General features: G+C 35.0%; 1 protein-coding gene across 1 annotated transcript in view; it reads right to left on the reverse strand.

The window, feature by feature from the left end:
• LOC140155696 (replication factor C subunit 4-like) overlaps positions 1-14,816 on the reverse strand; it is a 443,685-nt gene that overhangs the window by 274,242 nt on the left and 154,627 nt on the right. The gene's annotated exons all lie outside the window — the stretch shown is intronic.

Raw genomic sequence — 14,816 nt, forward strand, 5'->3', positions numbered from 1 at the left:
TAATGATTGGGGATCATGTGTAGTAAAGTCGCTGGGTGGGCGCTTATAGGGGCATGGGCGGTTAATGGAACGAATACAGTAGTTACTGCCTTATATATTCACAGTCATTTTCAACTTTGACATTTCTTGCAGCTACACTCAAATTTGACATCACCGAGGACATGGAGCTTCTTCCCGACCATCTTGTCTATCCCGGTCTTACACAATACAAAGGAACAGATCCACTCTCAGAAGATGACTTGTTTCAACCCATTGCACCACTTAGACCCACTCATGGGTAAGTTACTCTAATACTATAGGGAGATAGGATAAGAAGCATTCCTACTTACCATAGTGTACTCTTAAAAGTAAGCTCTATTAGTAAGGTATTAGATTAGGTACTTTGATCAGCTCGTAATCGGCAGGCCTTATAACATCGCGGATTAATATCAATATATTTTATATTGAGAATTGTCTTGTGGCATCTCGCCAGAAGCATCACAAATTGTTATTTCAAGTCATGTACTTTGTCTACTTTCTTTAACTCGCAAAATAGAGACCCGACAGGTCAACTATGATCACTCCTAACATGGGTCTACTTTTTGCGTAGTGGTAAAAGCCTAACATTTCCCGCCGATTATGAGCTGATCAAAGTATATGCTGTCTTATTGTAGGTCCTAGCCCTGGCCGTCTCGCTTTCTATTTTTGTGAGAAAAAAAAAGAGCTTACTCAAAATTCTCCTAGATAAAGAACTTATTGATAAATGTCACTTTACCAAATAAAAAACTTGGGTTATTCCTTAATGTAATTTTACACAAAATTAGGGTTAGAGTTAGTTTAGGGTTAGGATTAGCTTACACGAAATAATTACATGAAGGATCAACCTAAACTTGGGGAGCTGACCCTAGTTACTGTAGTTGATCTATATGTAGGCTGATCAGGGTATTGATGCTGTATAGAACTGGGTCTCTGTATAATATTAAATATTTTATAAGGTAGTTGTGTCTTTGGCCAATGTGGTCAGCACCTTTCTGTGCAGTACACTACAGTGATCTTATGTAAGTTCAGGGTGGTGTGAGTAACACATAGGCCACCTTCAATCAAACCATCCATAGGGCATTGACAGAAGCAGAGAGTTGCACAGAGCCAAAAGACTATTTCCTTTGAATTATAGAGGAGGTTGATGTATCATCAAACATAGGTTGATGTATCATCAAACTAAGTGAGTTTCATGATAGGATTTGTTTTCAGTACTTCAGTAAAAAACCAATGATTTCATTTTGATGCAATCAATATTTTTTGTAACACACCTGTTGTTCATTGTTTGTGTTTCCACAGCTTGCGGGCACCTGGAGGAATGTGGATGGGTCTCATCAAGGAAGCCAACTCAAAAATGTCAACTCTTGCCAAAGACAATTGAGAAGGAGCAAGATATATCATCAAGTTTAATCCAAATTGGCTTTACTGAAGCTATGCTGCACAGTAGTTGCGGTGCAATTTGTTATTGTGAACTAGTGAATTGTGCTTATTGTATGAATAAAGACTCCGTCAGGAGGGAGACACTTTGTAATAGAAACATATGGATAACTATAACTAGCGCCACCACACAGTTGAAAATTGAATGGAAGCGTTATTACATTCATTTCACCACCATTATAAGTGTTCCAGCTATGGTGATACCTTGTGACATCACGCGGGACAAATTCCATTCATTCACTGTCAGAGGAGATTTGCGGGTGTAAATGCAATGGAGCAAATAAACATGTAATCAATACATCCTAGATTTGCTAAGAATTGAACAGGGCACCTGTCTCATCAAACTACTCTATATACCTCTTTGAAGTGACAGAGGTATCATTGAAGTTGGAACAGATAATAGTCTTTGTGAAGTCAAGATGACATTAATTTGCTGCACAGATTGCCATACTTTGGTCATAGAAGTCTATGGAGAACTAAAACTAGTGCCATAACAGATGAGGGAACTTGTGAAACTTATGAGATACAGGCAAAAATATGGAGCAACAAACAATAAAAGAAGTTAGAAAAAGTGACAGAGGAAAAGTGTACTATTTGTCAACCATTATGCTAGGGATGCAAGGATTCAGTAATGGCACTTACTGAGCAAATTGATGATAATTACAACAATTATATTTACGAAATTACCTCCTTTTGGCTGACCTTATATCAAACCGAGTCACAAGTGAATGATACAATCAATAGTAGCCTTGAGTTCGTTTTTAATTTTGATATTGTTAAATTTGTGTGATATTGTAAGTGCCTCTGTATTCGATGTAGTGATCGTAATGGAACTTAACCAGTTTCTATGAATTGCTTACAAAAATGTTTCAAGATTTATATTTAACTACCAGTAAGGTTATTATAAACTTGTTTCTATGGTTGTGTAACACAGGAATTGCTCCTAAATTTGTTGAACTAAACATGGTTATTTTGTTTTATGCTTGTGATCACTGTTAACATTTCCAGTACATGAAACTGTACGAAAGTTTATCAATGTATTATTAGTATGTAAAAGGGAGCAAAACAAGCTGAATGTACACATAATATAGGCGTCTGAGGCACAAATTTGTCTTTCAATTAAACAAACAAGATGGTTTAAACATGTGCGCCATTGAATTTTTTATTGTATTTTTAGTTGCTGCTTAAATGGATTCCTAACATGCAACCTTTCTACTTATTTTTCATTTTAGGCCAAATTGTATCAAACCATTTTCACATCTTCATTGTTTTTTACCTCTCTCAGTGATAACAGTTTGGATATACCTTCTTACTATATATTTTACAACCATTCGTTTATAGATATAACCTATGTGAAACTTTAAGTGATGACAGTTCATTCTTGATTAACTAATAAGTTAGTAAGTTATCAAGTTGCAGCTTAAGGGGTGGGGTATGAACGTTTGGACAGTATTTATTGTGGGACATTTCAGCACATCAGACATATCGAATTGCATTCTGAATACGAAGGATGTCCTTCTGATATCAAATAATTTTGATTTTTTGAAATTTGCAATGTAATACACAGTTTATGGCAAATCATTAAAAATTGATATTTTTGATATTTAACAGTACTTGAAGTAAACTTTATTAATCTGATGATTTATACTTAAAGTGTATGTAGGTGGGATGAAAAGCCGACGATCAATTGAAAATTTTGACCTTTCATATTGGAGATATGGATTTTTTTCCAAAAAAAAAAAAAAAAAAAAGGTCTTTTGGGGAAAAAATCCATATCTTCAATATAAAAGGTCAAAATTTTCAATTGATCGTCGGCTTTTCCTCCCAGCTACATACACTTTAAGAATATATCATTAGATTTATAAAAAATTTTATAAAAAATGAAAATTATTTGATATCAGAAAGACATGCTTCGTATTCAGAATGCAATTCGATACGTCTGAGGTGCTCTCATGTCCCACAAAAAATACTGTCGAAACGCCATAAACGCTCATTCTAGATCCCTTAAAATCACTGTAAACATTCCCATATACCTTGTAGTATGTTTAACATATGAGTTATTCCATGTGAAATCCATACACCCCATAATCTTCCTTCCACATGTTTGCATTTCTTCAAATATTTTTCAATTTATTCTAATAAGTATTTATGGGGAACTTATATCTTGTGGACCCTATATTTCACTTGCTTGCAACATCTTACGCCCTGCTAAGGTGAAGTATATAGACTGCCTCAGTTCTTCATTATGCAACCTTTAATTAGAAAAGTATATGGGTTTTTTTTTATTGGGGAACAAGATAAGTAGTTCAGATATGTTGAACATCTTCATATCTCATCATAATCAAAAGCATTTCATGTTAGTTACAGAAAGCTTTCAATAAACTGCAACATTACTAGTAGTGAAAAACAAAAAAAAAAAAAGCAACATCTTATTGAATCCAGTATTGAATTCAGTCCAGGATCATATTTTTTGGAATATTTTTTTACTGTAAATATTGATGATGTTAATATTAATAGCCATTTTACATATTTAAGTATTACCAAGTGCAAATGTTATATAGTGTACAAAATATGATTGTTGGTATTTAAGTATCAGTTGAGTACCAGTGTATTCTGTAATTTATATTACATCTGTGTGTGAAATCTCATTTATAGAAAATGTATTGGTCAGTGAGCAAGCACTTGCTTACTGTATAGGTAATCCAGATTTTAACTCTTGATCAGGCCAAAAAAAAAAAAGGTTTGTCTCAAAGCTCACGAGAAATTTAAAAACAAATGTGAAATGCGATTTTTTTTTTTTTTTTTTTTTATTCACAACTTTTTTTCATGGTATTTTGAGAAAAAAGTCTGATTTTCGCCGATTTTTTTTTTGAAAAACTATAAAAAAATTTCCGCATTTGTTTTTTGTCAAATCGTGGGATTTTACAAACACGCGCGCAAGCTTTGAGACGAACCTTTTTTTTTTTTGCCTCACAAGTGCGATTTTACAACATTTTAATAGTTTGGAAATAACTTTCATGTCTAGTTTGATAGACATGTGAATTAATGAACATTGTCACCATGAACATTTTCACATCCATCAGTATTTGACACAACAGAAGAAATGTCTACAACTACATTGTACAACCTAACAGACATGTTTTAGTCCAATCTTATTTTTGTTCATGGATTAATTTTGTTTTGTGCACATGTCTGTAGTTAGGTTAACAAAACGACTGGAGGTCTAAGACTAATTCAATTAGTGTTGACCTGACCATAGGTCAGGTCAAAAAAGGGCACCAATCAGCATAAAGGGCACCAATCAGCATAAAGGGCACCAATCAGCTTGCAGCCGGTTTTTGGAATGACAGACTCGGCCAAATGCCCTCAAATTATCGCGAAATGATGGCAGTCTTGATGGCATTAAAATCTCCGTCATTACCCGTCAGTTGTAGATTCTCTAGCTGTATTAAGGATAAGGCATTACTATATAAAAGTTTCTTCACAAAGCTAAACTTTTATTTGTCAGTGTTTTGTGTCACATAACGTAAGTTTAACTCCAGTAAAGCCTATTGCAAACCTGCAGAACGAACACATGATTGTTTTGAAAATTTCATACAATGTATTTAAATTAGGTTTTGTCAAAAGAATTGCAATGGAATACTTGTTAAAAACTCCATCACTTAAAGCCATAATGTACAATCTTATAATATGAAATTGGTTCATTTTTTTCAAACCTGATTTTTTTGCATATTGGTAATGTTTACACATGTCCCAACTTGCACCTAAATGGAATCGGCCAAATTTGTTGTCTTTGTAGGTCAACACTGCAAAGTTCGACATATTATCATAATTTAAAAATTATAATAATATGTCCTCCCATAGAACTGCATGTTAAATGGTCAAAATAACCAGTGGGGTTTCTTTCACTTTACCTTGTTATTTCAACTTAAAATGGACAGCAACCCTTCCCGGCAGTTATTACTAATATTATTTCAACATTTTGAATAAAGAATAACAAAATTGAAATTTGACGGAAATCGTACATTAAGGCTTTAAGGTACAAAATACAATGTGTATTGTTGAAAATTGCTCCAATTTGTAGGATTCATAATAAATCATGCCATAAACGAGTGAAATGTATACAAATACATGTATTATTACAATCAAGACATTGCTCAGTGGTGCTTGTAGCAATGACTGAATAAGGCCAAGAAAAAAAGTTGTTTGCTTGCCCTCCAGTGGGATTTTTGGGGTGGGTGGGTGGGTCGTTCTGTTTTTTTAATGACTCGCTACTGTATAGGTCTGTAGGCAATGGACATTGGTCATGTGGAAAGATACATCAATACTTCACTTCAGACCTTCAATACGCAAGATAGGCCCTAAACCATAGAAATTGATTCAGTTAGAACGACTGCATTACAGGCATAAGATGCCAAGTTTATTGGAAACATTCATGCATGAATTGATAGTTATAAATGTTATAATGAGTTTACAGAAATGATTTTTTTAAAGAAAATGTTTTTGGTCAAATTTAGCTTTGAAATGAAATTTAGACAGAAAAGTAATAAAAATCCATTGTAATTATAACCTAAAAACCTTAAAAAAATAATGTTTTTAAAGGGCTGACCTTGATTTTGGCAAATTTTTTGGTCTGGCGGTTAGTGGAGGGCAAGAAAACGAAATTTTTTGACCTATGTTTTTGGTCATGTTAAAATAACTGTAATTGTCATCACCTGTAACTTGTGATATTGTAAGAGAAATAAATGCACAATATATTCTATGTGGTCTCTGTTATAGCCTATTTATTAATAAAGTCCGTACTTCATTCTCACCCAGCAATCACAGAAATGTTTTTAAAACGTGTTATTAACATGTTTTAATTTTGATAAAAACATTTATGTTGGGTTATATTTAGATTATGAAGACTTTTAAGTCTTCATAATCTAAATATAAAAATCTTTGTATGCAAAAACAGTGCAACAACAGTTTAAAAATGTGGTCAAAATGTTATTGTAAAATATTTTTTGACAAACCTTGTTGATGTTATTGAAGCGTTTTATGGTGACATGCTTCCAATAACTTATTGTCAAATTAGCAGTTCCAGTTCCTTGAGGGGGTGCGCACAGGATTTAGTAATGTCGGAGAGAGTGCTAGATTGATTTTATATTGCTTGTAAACAAAATATGTAAGAAAAATCTAAATGGGAATTGTGTTTTTTTATTTTTAGAGTCCTGATGTATGGTAACTTGCGTCAAATTACTTCAGCACAGAATAAGTTAGATGTAAAAATTAATAGTTGCAGGAAAATTAGATTGATTTTTATATGAAATTTAGTGGTTTCATATTTCTTGTAAACAACATGTATGAGAAAAACTACACCTATATATTAATAGGCTTCGTCTGTCAGACAGACTCTGTCTGTGTGGGTGTCCGCCCTTATTCTTGGAACTGACAGGTTACATGTCCCTCAAACTTGATGGGTAGGTGTGACCTGGTTCCCCTTGAAAATGTACCAGGAGCATGTCCAATCAACATTGCCCTCATTTTGCTGTGAATTTAAATTTGTAGCAATATTAGTCGTAAGTTAACGGTCATCATTGGTAAAATATTAAACAGCCAATATAAATTCTAATATAAAAATCAATGTCGCTTTCATCCAAGATGACGTTTCCACCACATTGGAAAAAATAGATTTTGATCTTGAAATGAGCTGGATTTTATTAATTTCATTGCACCGGAAAAGATGTTTCTTGATTTGATAAAGCCAACATTTGCCGCATCAATCTTGCTTTTACCCGCACCGCGGTGAACTTCCGAATTTGTTCATTTAATAACTGGTTTGGCACTATTCCCTATTCCAGAAAAATACAGAACTAATTTTTTGGGATTAAAAAAATATTATCCTGTTTTGCCAAATGAAACATGGCTAAATCCTAATCCTTTAGTTAGTCCTAACTGGCAAGAAAAGTCACATTTTAATATTTGGTTAATTTTTTTAAATAAGGGCCAAAAACATGCGTTTTTAGGGTGATTTTCGTATGCTGTGACAATTAATCCCAAAGACCTGTACCAAGACTTAATTTCAGTTTATGCAGTCTAATTTTTGGAAAAGACATGTTTCATTCTGATAACCAATCATTTAATTAAAGAAACACAAAAATGTGAAAATTATAGCAAAATTTCAGCATATACTCAAGATTTTGAATGCTTAGACTTGTCCCAAGTCTTTGATTTTTGTGACTCGATTGTCAGAAAATATGCCGAAAATGCATGTTTTTGGCTCTTTTCAAGAAATTACTAAAATAGTGAACTTTTTCTTTTATCTTCAGTTAGTACTAAATGAATGATTAGGATTGAGCTATGTTTCAAATGGCAGAACTTGATAATATTTTTTAATCCCCCAAAAATAGTGCTGTATTTTTCTGGAATAGGGAATAGTTCATAATAACTTCAGTTTATAGTTTTTCGTTCTTTATTTTTGTTTGTTTTATTTGTTTGTATGTTTGCTTCTTGTTGTTGGTTATACTGGTTTACCATTTTCAATGACTGCATTTTGCTACTTGTCCGGTTTTTTTAAATCATGTACAGTATTTTTGTCCATAGTGTCCATAGTTGATTTGATCAGTGTTGATCTGTTTTTATACAATTTATACAAAATGAGAAGCACAAGATTGTAAGATGATTATACAGACATGTCCAATTGGTGCTCAGAGCCGCGGAATTATTCTAAAGGTCCTCCCGTAGTCCCGTATACTAATGACACTAATGATTCTAAAAGGTATTCCCCTATACTAATGATTGTAAAGGTACTCCCCTATAGTATACTAATGATTCTAAAGGTACTCCTCTATACTAATGACTCTAAAGGTAGACCTCTAATACTAATGATATTAATGATTCTAAAGGTACTGAGATGTGCCCTGAGTAATTTAATTTGAATATCTATCTTTGTTAACAATTAAAATCTTTTTCATGAGAGAATTTTGGGAAACCCCCTCATGCATTAAGTTGATCAAAACAAATTGAATCATATCTAATTTTGGATTGTTGGAAATCCCCTGCTCTCTAGAATGTTCAGTGTATTTGCACCATTAGGGAATCCCTGATAATGTAAAGTGAATATGACATCATTTTGGGAATTCCAACAGGAAGTGAACGTGACAGAATGGGTTATTAATACTGATTAATAGATTGTGGGTTTTTGGGAGTATAAAAGGTGAACGCAATTTAGTTTGCTCTTGGCAGAATATGAAGAGATATTGTAGGCTCTCTATAATGTGTTGGTCGTCGTCGTCGTGTTTCAAAAAGAGGTACATTTTGAAGCAGTTTGTATAGCCAATAATGCGCCTTTTTTAATACAGCAACGAAGGAGAAAGGAGAGTTTGAGTACACGAAGGTGCTCCTCCTCCCCAAAGGATTAACATTCTTCTGTCGACTTGTTAGAGTCTGGTTTATAAAACAACACATCTGTCAATAAAGTGGATCAGTGCAGAAAGAAGCCTGTTTCCTGAAGAAGATAGTGATTGGCGAAAGAATCATCATAGCTGGAGAAAGTATCATCTGTGCGAGGATTTGAGGATTTAGAGAAAGCAGCACCATTTTTGTGCGAGGATTTTATACGTAAAGAATAGATAAATACAAGTGTACAATGGACTACGCTGAACAGTGATTTTCGCAGGATAAGCGAACAAGGATATAAACATCAGCCAGCCAGAACATTATAATCAACAAGAAGAAGACTGTTGGTTAAGCACTGATTAGTTAAAATCGTGATTGTGTGATTATATTGTACGTGTATTTATTGTTCATGTATCTCTCATATTTTACTTTTAATAAAAGACTCCGACTTTGTTAACTTAATCAAACAGTGTATTGTTGTTGTGCATTCGTGTGAATTTGGGTAAAGCTGATTTTGGCCTTGAGTCATTACGGCTCGTAACAGTAGGCATGGTATGGAGAGGCGGAACATGAAAGAATAAGTAAATAAATGTTCTTTCAACATTGCCTTCTTTTGATTGGTTCTGAATTTGAATTTTGGTACAAGTTGTCGTAAGGTATCGGTTATCATTGGTAACAAATTCAGCAGGCAAAGTTAACCAGCCATTGAAAATAACACAATGTCGCTTCCATCCAAAACGACGTTTCCGCCGCACTGGAAAAAATAGATATTGATTTTGATGCGCCGTATGATCTGGATTTATTAATTTCGGTGCACTGGAAAAATGTTTCATCATTTGATAAAGCCAACATTTACCGCGGCCATCTTCAGAATTTGTTTATTAAAAATGATTGGCTTGACACAAGTTCATAATAAGTTATAAACCCAGTTCAGTTGTTAGTTTTATGTTTCTTTATTTTGTTCGTTTGTTTGCCCCTTAACCCGTTCCAATGGTAATTTTTCAATGGTCAGTCGTACGCGTACGCGTACCCCCAGGTAAGGTGCTGCATGGGTAAATAAATACTAAAATGAGCGCAAAAGGATAGATCTACGATTAGCTTAAGTCGTTTGGGAGTAAACGTGTGCGTTTCGGCGTTTGTTTTTATGCTTGATGGAAAATAAATAGTTTTACTCATTGGCAAGATCACTGATATTATATTGTGTGTTCGGAGACTTTTATTATCAGATTATTGATGATCTGTTGGATTATATGGAAGTTATCTAGGCCATCAGCCTTTCAGTATGCCCTCAATATTAAATATGCACGTTGTCTTTGCTTATATTAAAATCAACATTAATGTTTTATAGTAATAACCACTGTTGGCAGTGAAATGAAATTCAGAGTTGAGCCAGGTACGCTTCGCACCTTAGGTGTTACAAAATCACATCGTTCGATAGTTTTAAACCAATACCTGCGTGCGGTTGGTGAAATTTGCACATGTGTTTTGTGGTGTTTGGTTGTACTTCTTAATTTGTTCGTTTTCAAAAGTAAGGATATAATAAAATACACATAGCTTTAGAATGCACTGTCGAGATCGCAGATACTGGATGATGGCAAACGCGCGGTTCTTGATTCCATAAGCATGGTTAGAATTCTGCTTTCTGCATGTGATATGCTCCGTTGATAATTTTTCCCTTATTGTAAGAAGCCCATCGCTCTTACCGTCAAATATAACACATCATGGGCACAATAATGTCATTGCTATAGTCACTAGACATTTATACAGAAATATTCTTGACTTATTATGATCAGACCTTTTTCATGTTGTGGGTTTTCAAACTTGTAACTAAACACACTGACTAAAGCCAATTACGAAACATCAGACATCACATTGGCGCCACACGAGATCCGCATTAAAACCACACATCAATTTGATCTCACGAGATGCCGAGATGCGCATCCTGGATGGAAATGATCGCGTAGTGAAGGCGTTTCTTGTAAGTGCGTTACAGTATGTGCGAGTATGAAGAGCGACTTGGCTTTACTCTGGAGCCCAGGAAAAGTAGGCGAATAGGCCCGCGCACAATCACAGACCTGGATTTTGCAGACGATATTGCTCTTCTAGCTGACAACCTCAAAGACGCGCAAGAACTGTTACATCTTGTTGAAGCTGCTGCACAGAAAGTAGGACTAGGAATGAATGCCAAGAAGGCAAGGCAATGCTGTACAAGGAAACTATACAACGGAAGCGAATTGGAGATTGTGCATGACTTCAAATATCTTGGTGCATGGACTACCAGTAGTGAAGAAGGACTTCAACATCAGAAAGGCACTTGCTTGGAAAGCATGCAACAGCATGGACAAGATCTGGAAAAGTAATCTGCCAAGAGCTCTAAAGATCAAGTTATTTACCACCACTGTAGAATCGGTACTAACATACGGCGCTGAAACATGGACAATAGCAACCAAAATGAGAAAAGCTATGGATGGCTGCTATACCCGTCTCTTGCGGAAGGCACTAGATATCTCATGGCAAACACACACCACCAACAAAGAACTGTATGGGAATCTGTTACCAATCTGAGAGGCTCAGGATCAGAAGGTTAAAGTGTGCAAGAAGCGAAGAGGAAGCAGCTCCAATTGTTCTTATGTGGCAGCCCAAACATGGAAAGCGAACAAGAGGTACACCCAAGAAGGATTATCAAGATGTTGGCAGATGGTACGAGATTAACAGGCCCAGGTATAGCAGTTTGGAGAGCCATTATGGGAGTCCGACTACAAGAGTCGACATAAGCAAGTAAGCAATTAAGCAATGTGCGAGTAGGGCACTCAGTGCACGATTCCATGTGCGTGTATGACGCCCATGACGCGATGCTGCCGGAGATCACATTTAAACGCATCCCAGGAATGCATTTCAATGCGGATCCCGCCTCCCGTATATGACTTTAGAATTGTCTGTACGGCAAACCGCGAAACAATGCCACCAAAAACTACTGAATTTCCCCCTTAGGTTTAAGTTTTATGCATTTGATATCTACATGATCTATGACATGCTACAGATTTATAGATATTCAGCTTTCCAACACTTTATTGCATCTTATATATATATTTGTACAGTTCATTTCACTTCATTGTCTTTATTTATCACAATACGAAAAATAATCAAAATATACACGCCAATTGTCACAAATTGTCATAATTTTGATATTAAAACGGTAATCTTCTTATAGCGTTCATAATCCAGCCTCTTGGCAATTGGATATTACTCTACTGCACTATTTGAGGTGTATAGAATTAAACACTTGAGAGTATACGTAATTGATAGATAATAAGGAATACAGAATATCTTACATATTATGTATCAGCTATCCGCTTACAGATAATGTCTTTTACTTTGGGGATTTTGGGTGCAGACTGATTTAAACTATTTTGTTTCGCAAAAAAAACCTCTGTTATTTTATTTTTTATTTGGAAACATACACTTATACATTGCTTAACCACCCTATTTCTCGTAGCAGCTTTTTATCTAAATTGTAGTTTTTACTCGTCGAGGATCCATAACATGCCCATCTATCAGGGCACAGTTATTTAATCCAAATACATTTGTACATTCATTGAATGACCTTTGACAATTTTTGTACAGAAATGCATACTCTGCAATTTGAGGTCAAATTTTGCATTATTATTGTTTTATTGAGGTTATTGAACAATGTCATTGTAGGGCATCTGTGCATCCATCAACTATTAATTAGTTGATAAATTAGTACAAACGTCACGCACATGTCAAATGCATATAAAAGGCACTTGGAGCCACAATTAATATTTCCAAATGAATTTATTAATTGTTAAATCAATGGCTGGATACCTTTAAGAAGGAAAATAATTTGTATCAAGTTAAAACAATTTAATTTGAGGGTCAACGAAAGGCGATCACATGTAATAGCAGTAGAATATTTCACTCTAAACATAAAATGTCGTTATGCGTCCTTTAGTACATGTCTTATTTTTAAAATGCATAAAATATAGTGCTATATTTTTCTAGCACTGCTATCTGGTGTAAGTAGGTGTAGAATGATCGTTTAACTAGTTTGACCTATTTCTCTAGAGTAGCAGTCCAGCCCATCTAATCCTTTCCTTTTGGATTATTATTGGATTTTACTTGAACCACCTGGTTCGTCTCATATTATATTTCGTTTGCATCAATTCAACTGAGGCAACTTTTAACGGCGCGGAGGCATTCCGACTGAAAGCTTGTAAATGCTTGTAACTTACCAGAATGAGATGTATTAAGGGTCGGATCGAGGATTTGTTTTTAATTGCGCAGAAATAGGAGGATTCGGTCATGTTTGCTGTGAAATTTTGCCTAGAAATATTGATCACAGGTACATTGATGGTGCACATGAAAGAGGGAAGTCTTTGGATTAATATTTTAGCATGCTCAATTTTGTTAGCTGATAGGAAATTCATAATTGGCTTGTATATAACGATGTCTTTTAGCCCATGCTCTTTTTTTGGGAGGAAGTAATTTCGAGCAGTCCACGTTGATCGATTTGGAGCTATTTACAGAACCTTAAAATAAGAATTATGCTACATATTTGCGACGATGGGTTGTTCGAGCCTCGCCAATACAGGAAAATCTACCTGATATCACAGCCTCGCAGACGACACTATTACTAGACCTGGCATCTAGAATCTGCCCCCTTAAAAGTATCAGTCTTGTCCAATTGACCATTTAACATAGTAATTTTAGTTTTAAATGCTGGTAAATTCCCACTCCCCCCCCATCCCTGGGCAAAAAATGCAAGACCTCAAATTCACATTGAATGGTGAGTGAGATGAAAAAGTATTGTTTTGTTCAACAACTTTATACAATAACATGAAGAAAGCCATCTTGAATCAAAAGAGCCAAGATGTTTATCAAAATAACCCTACCCAAAATGTTTTACCCCCCAAACGTTAGCGTATTGTTGACGAGTATTCAATGGACTCTGTAAGTCTAATTACTTCCGGTAGTGCATTTTACATGAATCTGCATCCATTTATTTCAAGTGCATAAGGGACCGATCGTTATTTACGGCAGGGGGGGTGGGTGTTTTGGCAAAAATATCGACACAAAATTTCGCGTTCCCCCCTCGCGTCCGCTCAAAATTTTCGCGTTCCCCCTTGTTTTCCCAATTTTCTCCATTTAAAATTTAACAATCCCCCCTCCTGGTTCAACTAAAAATTTCAGGTTTCCCCCTCAACACCACCAAAAAAGTTCGTGTTCCCCCCTAAATTTACCCATTCCCCCCCCTGCCATAAATAACGATCGCTCCCTAAGAACACTTGGAGCTACAGTCAAGATGTCCAAGTTAATTAATAAATTCATTCTTAAAATTTAAATCAAGGGCTGGATACTTGTAAGCTCTTGTGCAAATTAAATGATGAAAAATATTTGCGTCAATGTAATTTGTAATCGAGGGTCAAAAGCGGTGATGATGTTAAAGTAGAGCAGACTATTATATCACATGTGATAGGTAACCGTAGAATCTTTCACAAACATAAACAATGTCATATGCGTAATTGCGTATAGGGTATGTCCTCCAACGAACCATTTACTCTTATCACTTCTTAAAACAATCCTGTCTATATGACCAGATTTCTAGTTAAATAAGAACTCACTAGATTTTCCCGAGTCAAATTTGACCCGATTCTACACACGATTTTGGGTCGAATTTGACTTGCAAAAACTCAATAGTGAGATTTTATTTCAACAGAAATCTATTGATGAATAAATTGATTTGACAACTTTAGAGCGTTTGATTTGTCATAACTAGATTAAACATGTAAGAAATGCTGAAAAAATCTACTTCATGTCGGAGTAGATTTTCTGGTTTGTGATAGACAGTGCATGTCTTTATATAACTGAACTTAAACGCATTATAATCAGACAAAAGATACTCAATATGACGTTTAACATCCGAAGTGTCCGAAACAGAAGCAATGTTATGGTAATATTGT

The sequence above is a fragment of the Amphiura filiformis genome, chromosome 6, assembly GCF_039555335.1.
Source record: "Amphiura filiformis chromosome 6, Afil_fr2py, whole genome shotgun sequence".
NCBI classification, from domain to species: Eukaryota; Metazoa; Echinodermata; class Ophiuroidea; order Amphilepidida; family Amphiuridae; genus Amphiura; species Amphiura filiformis.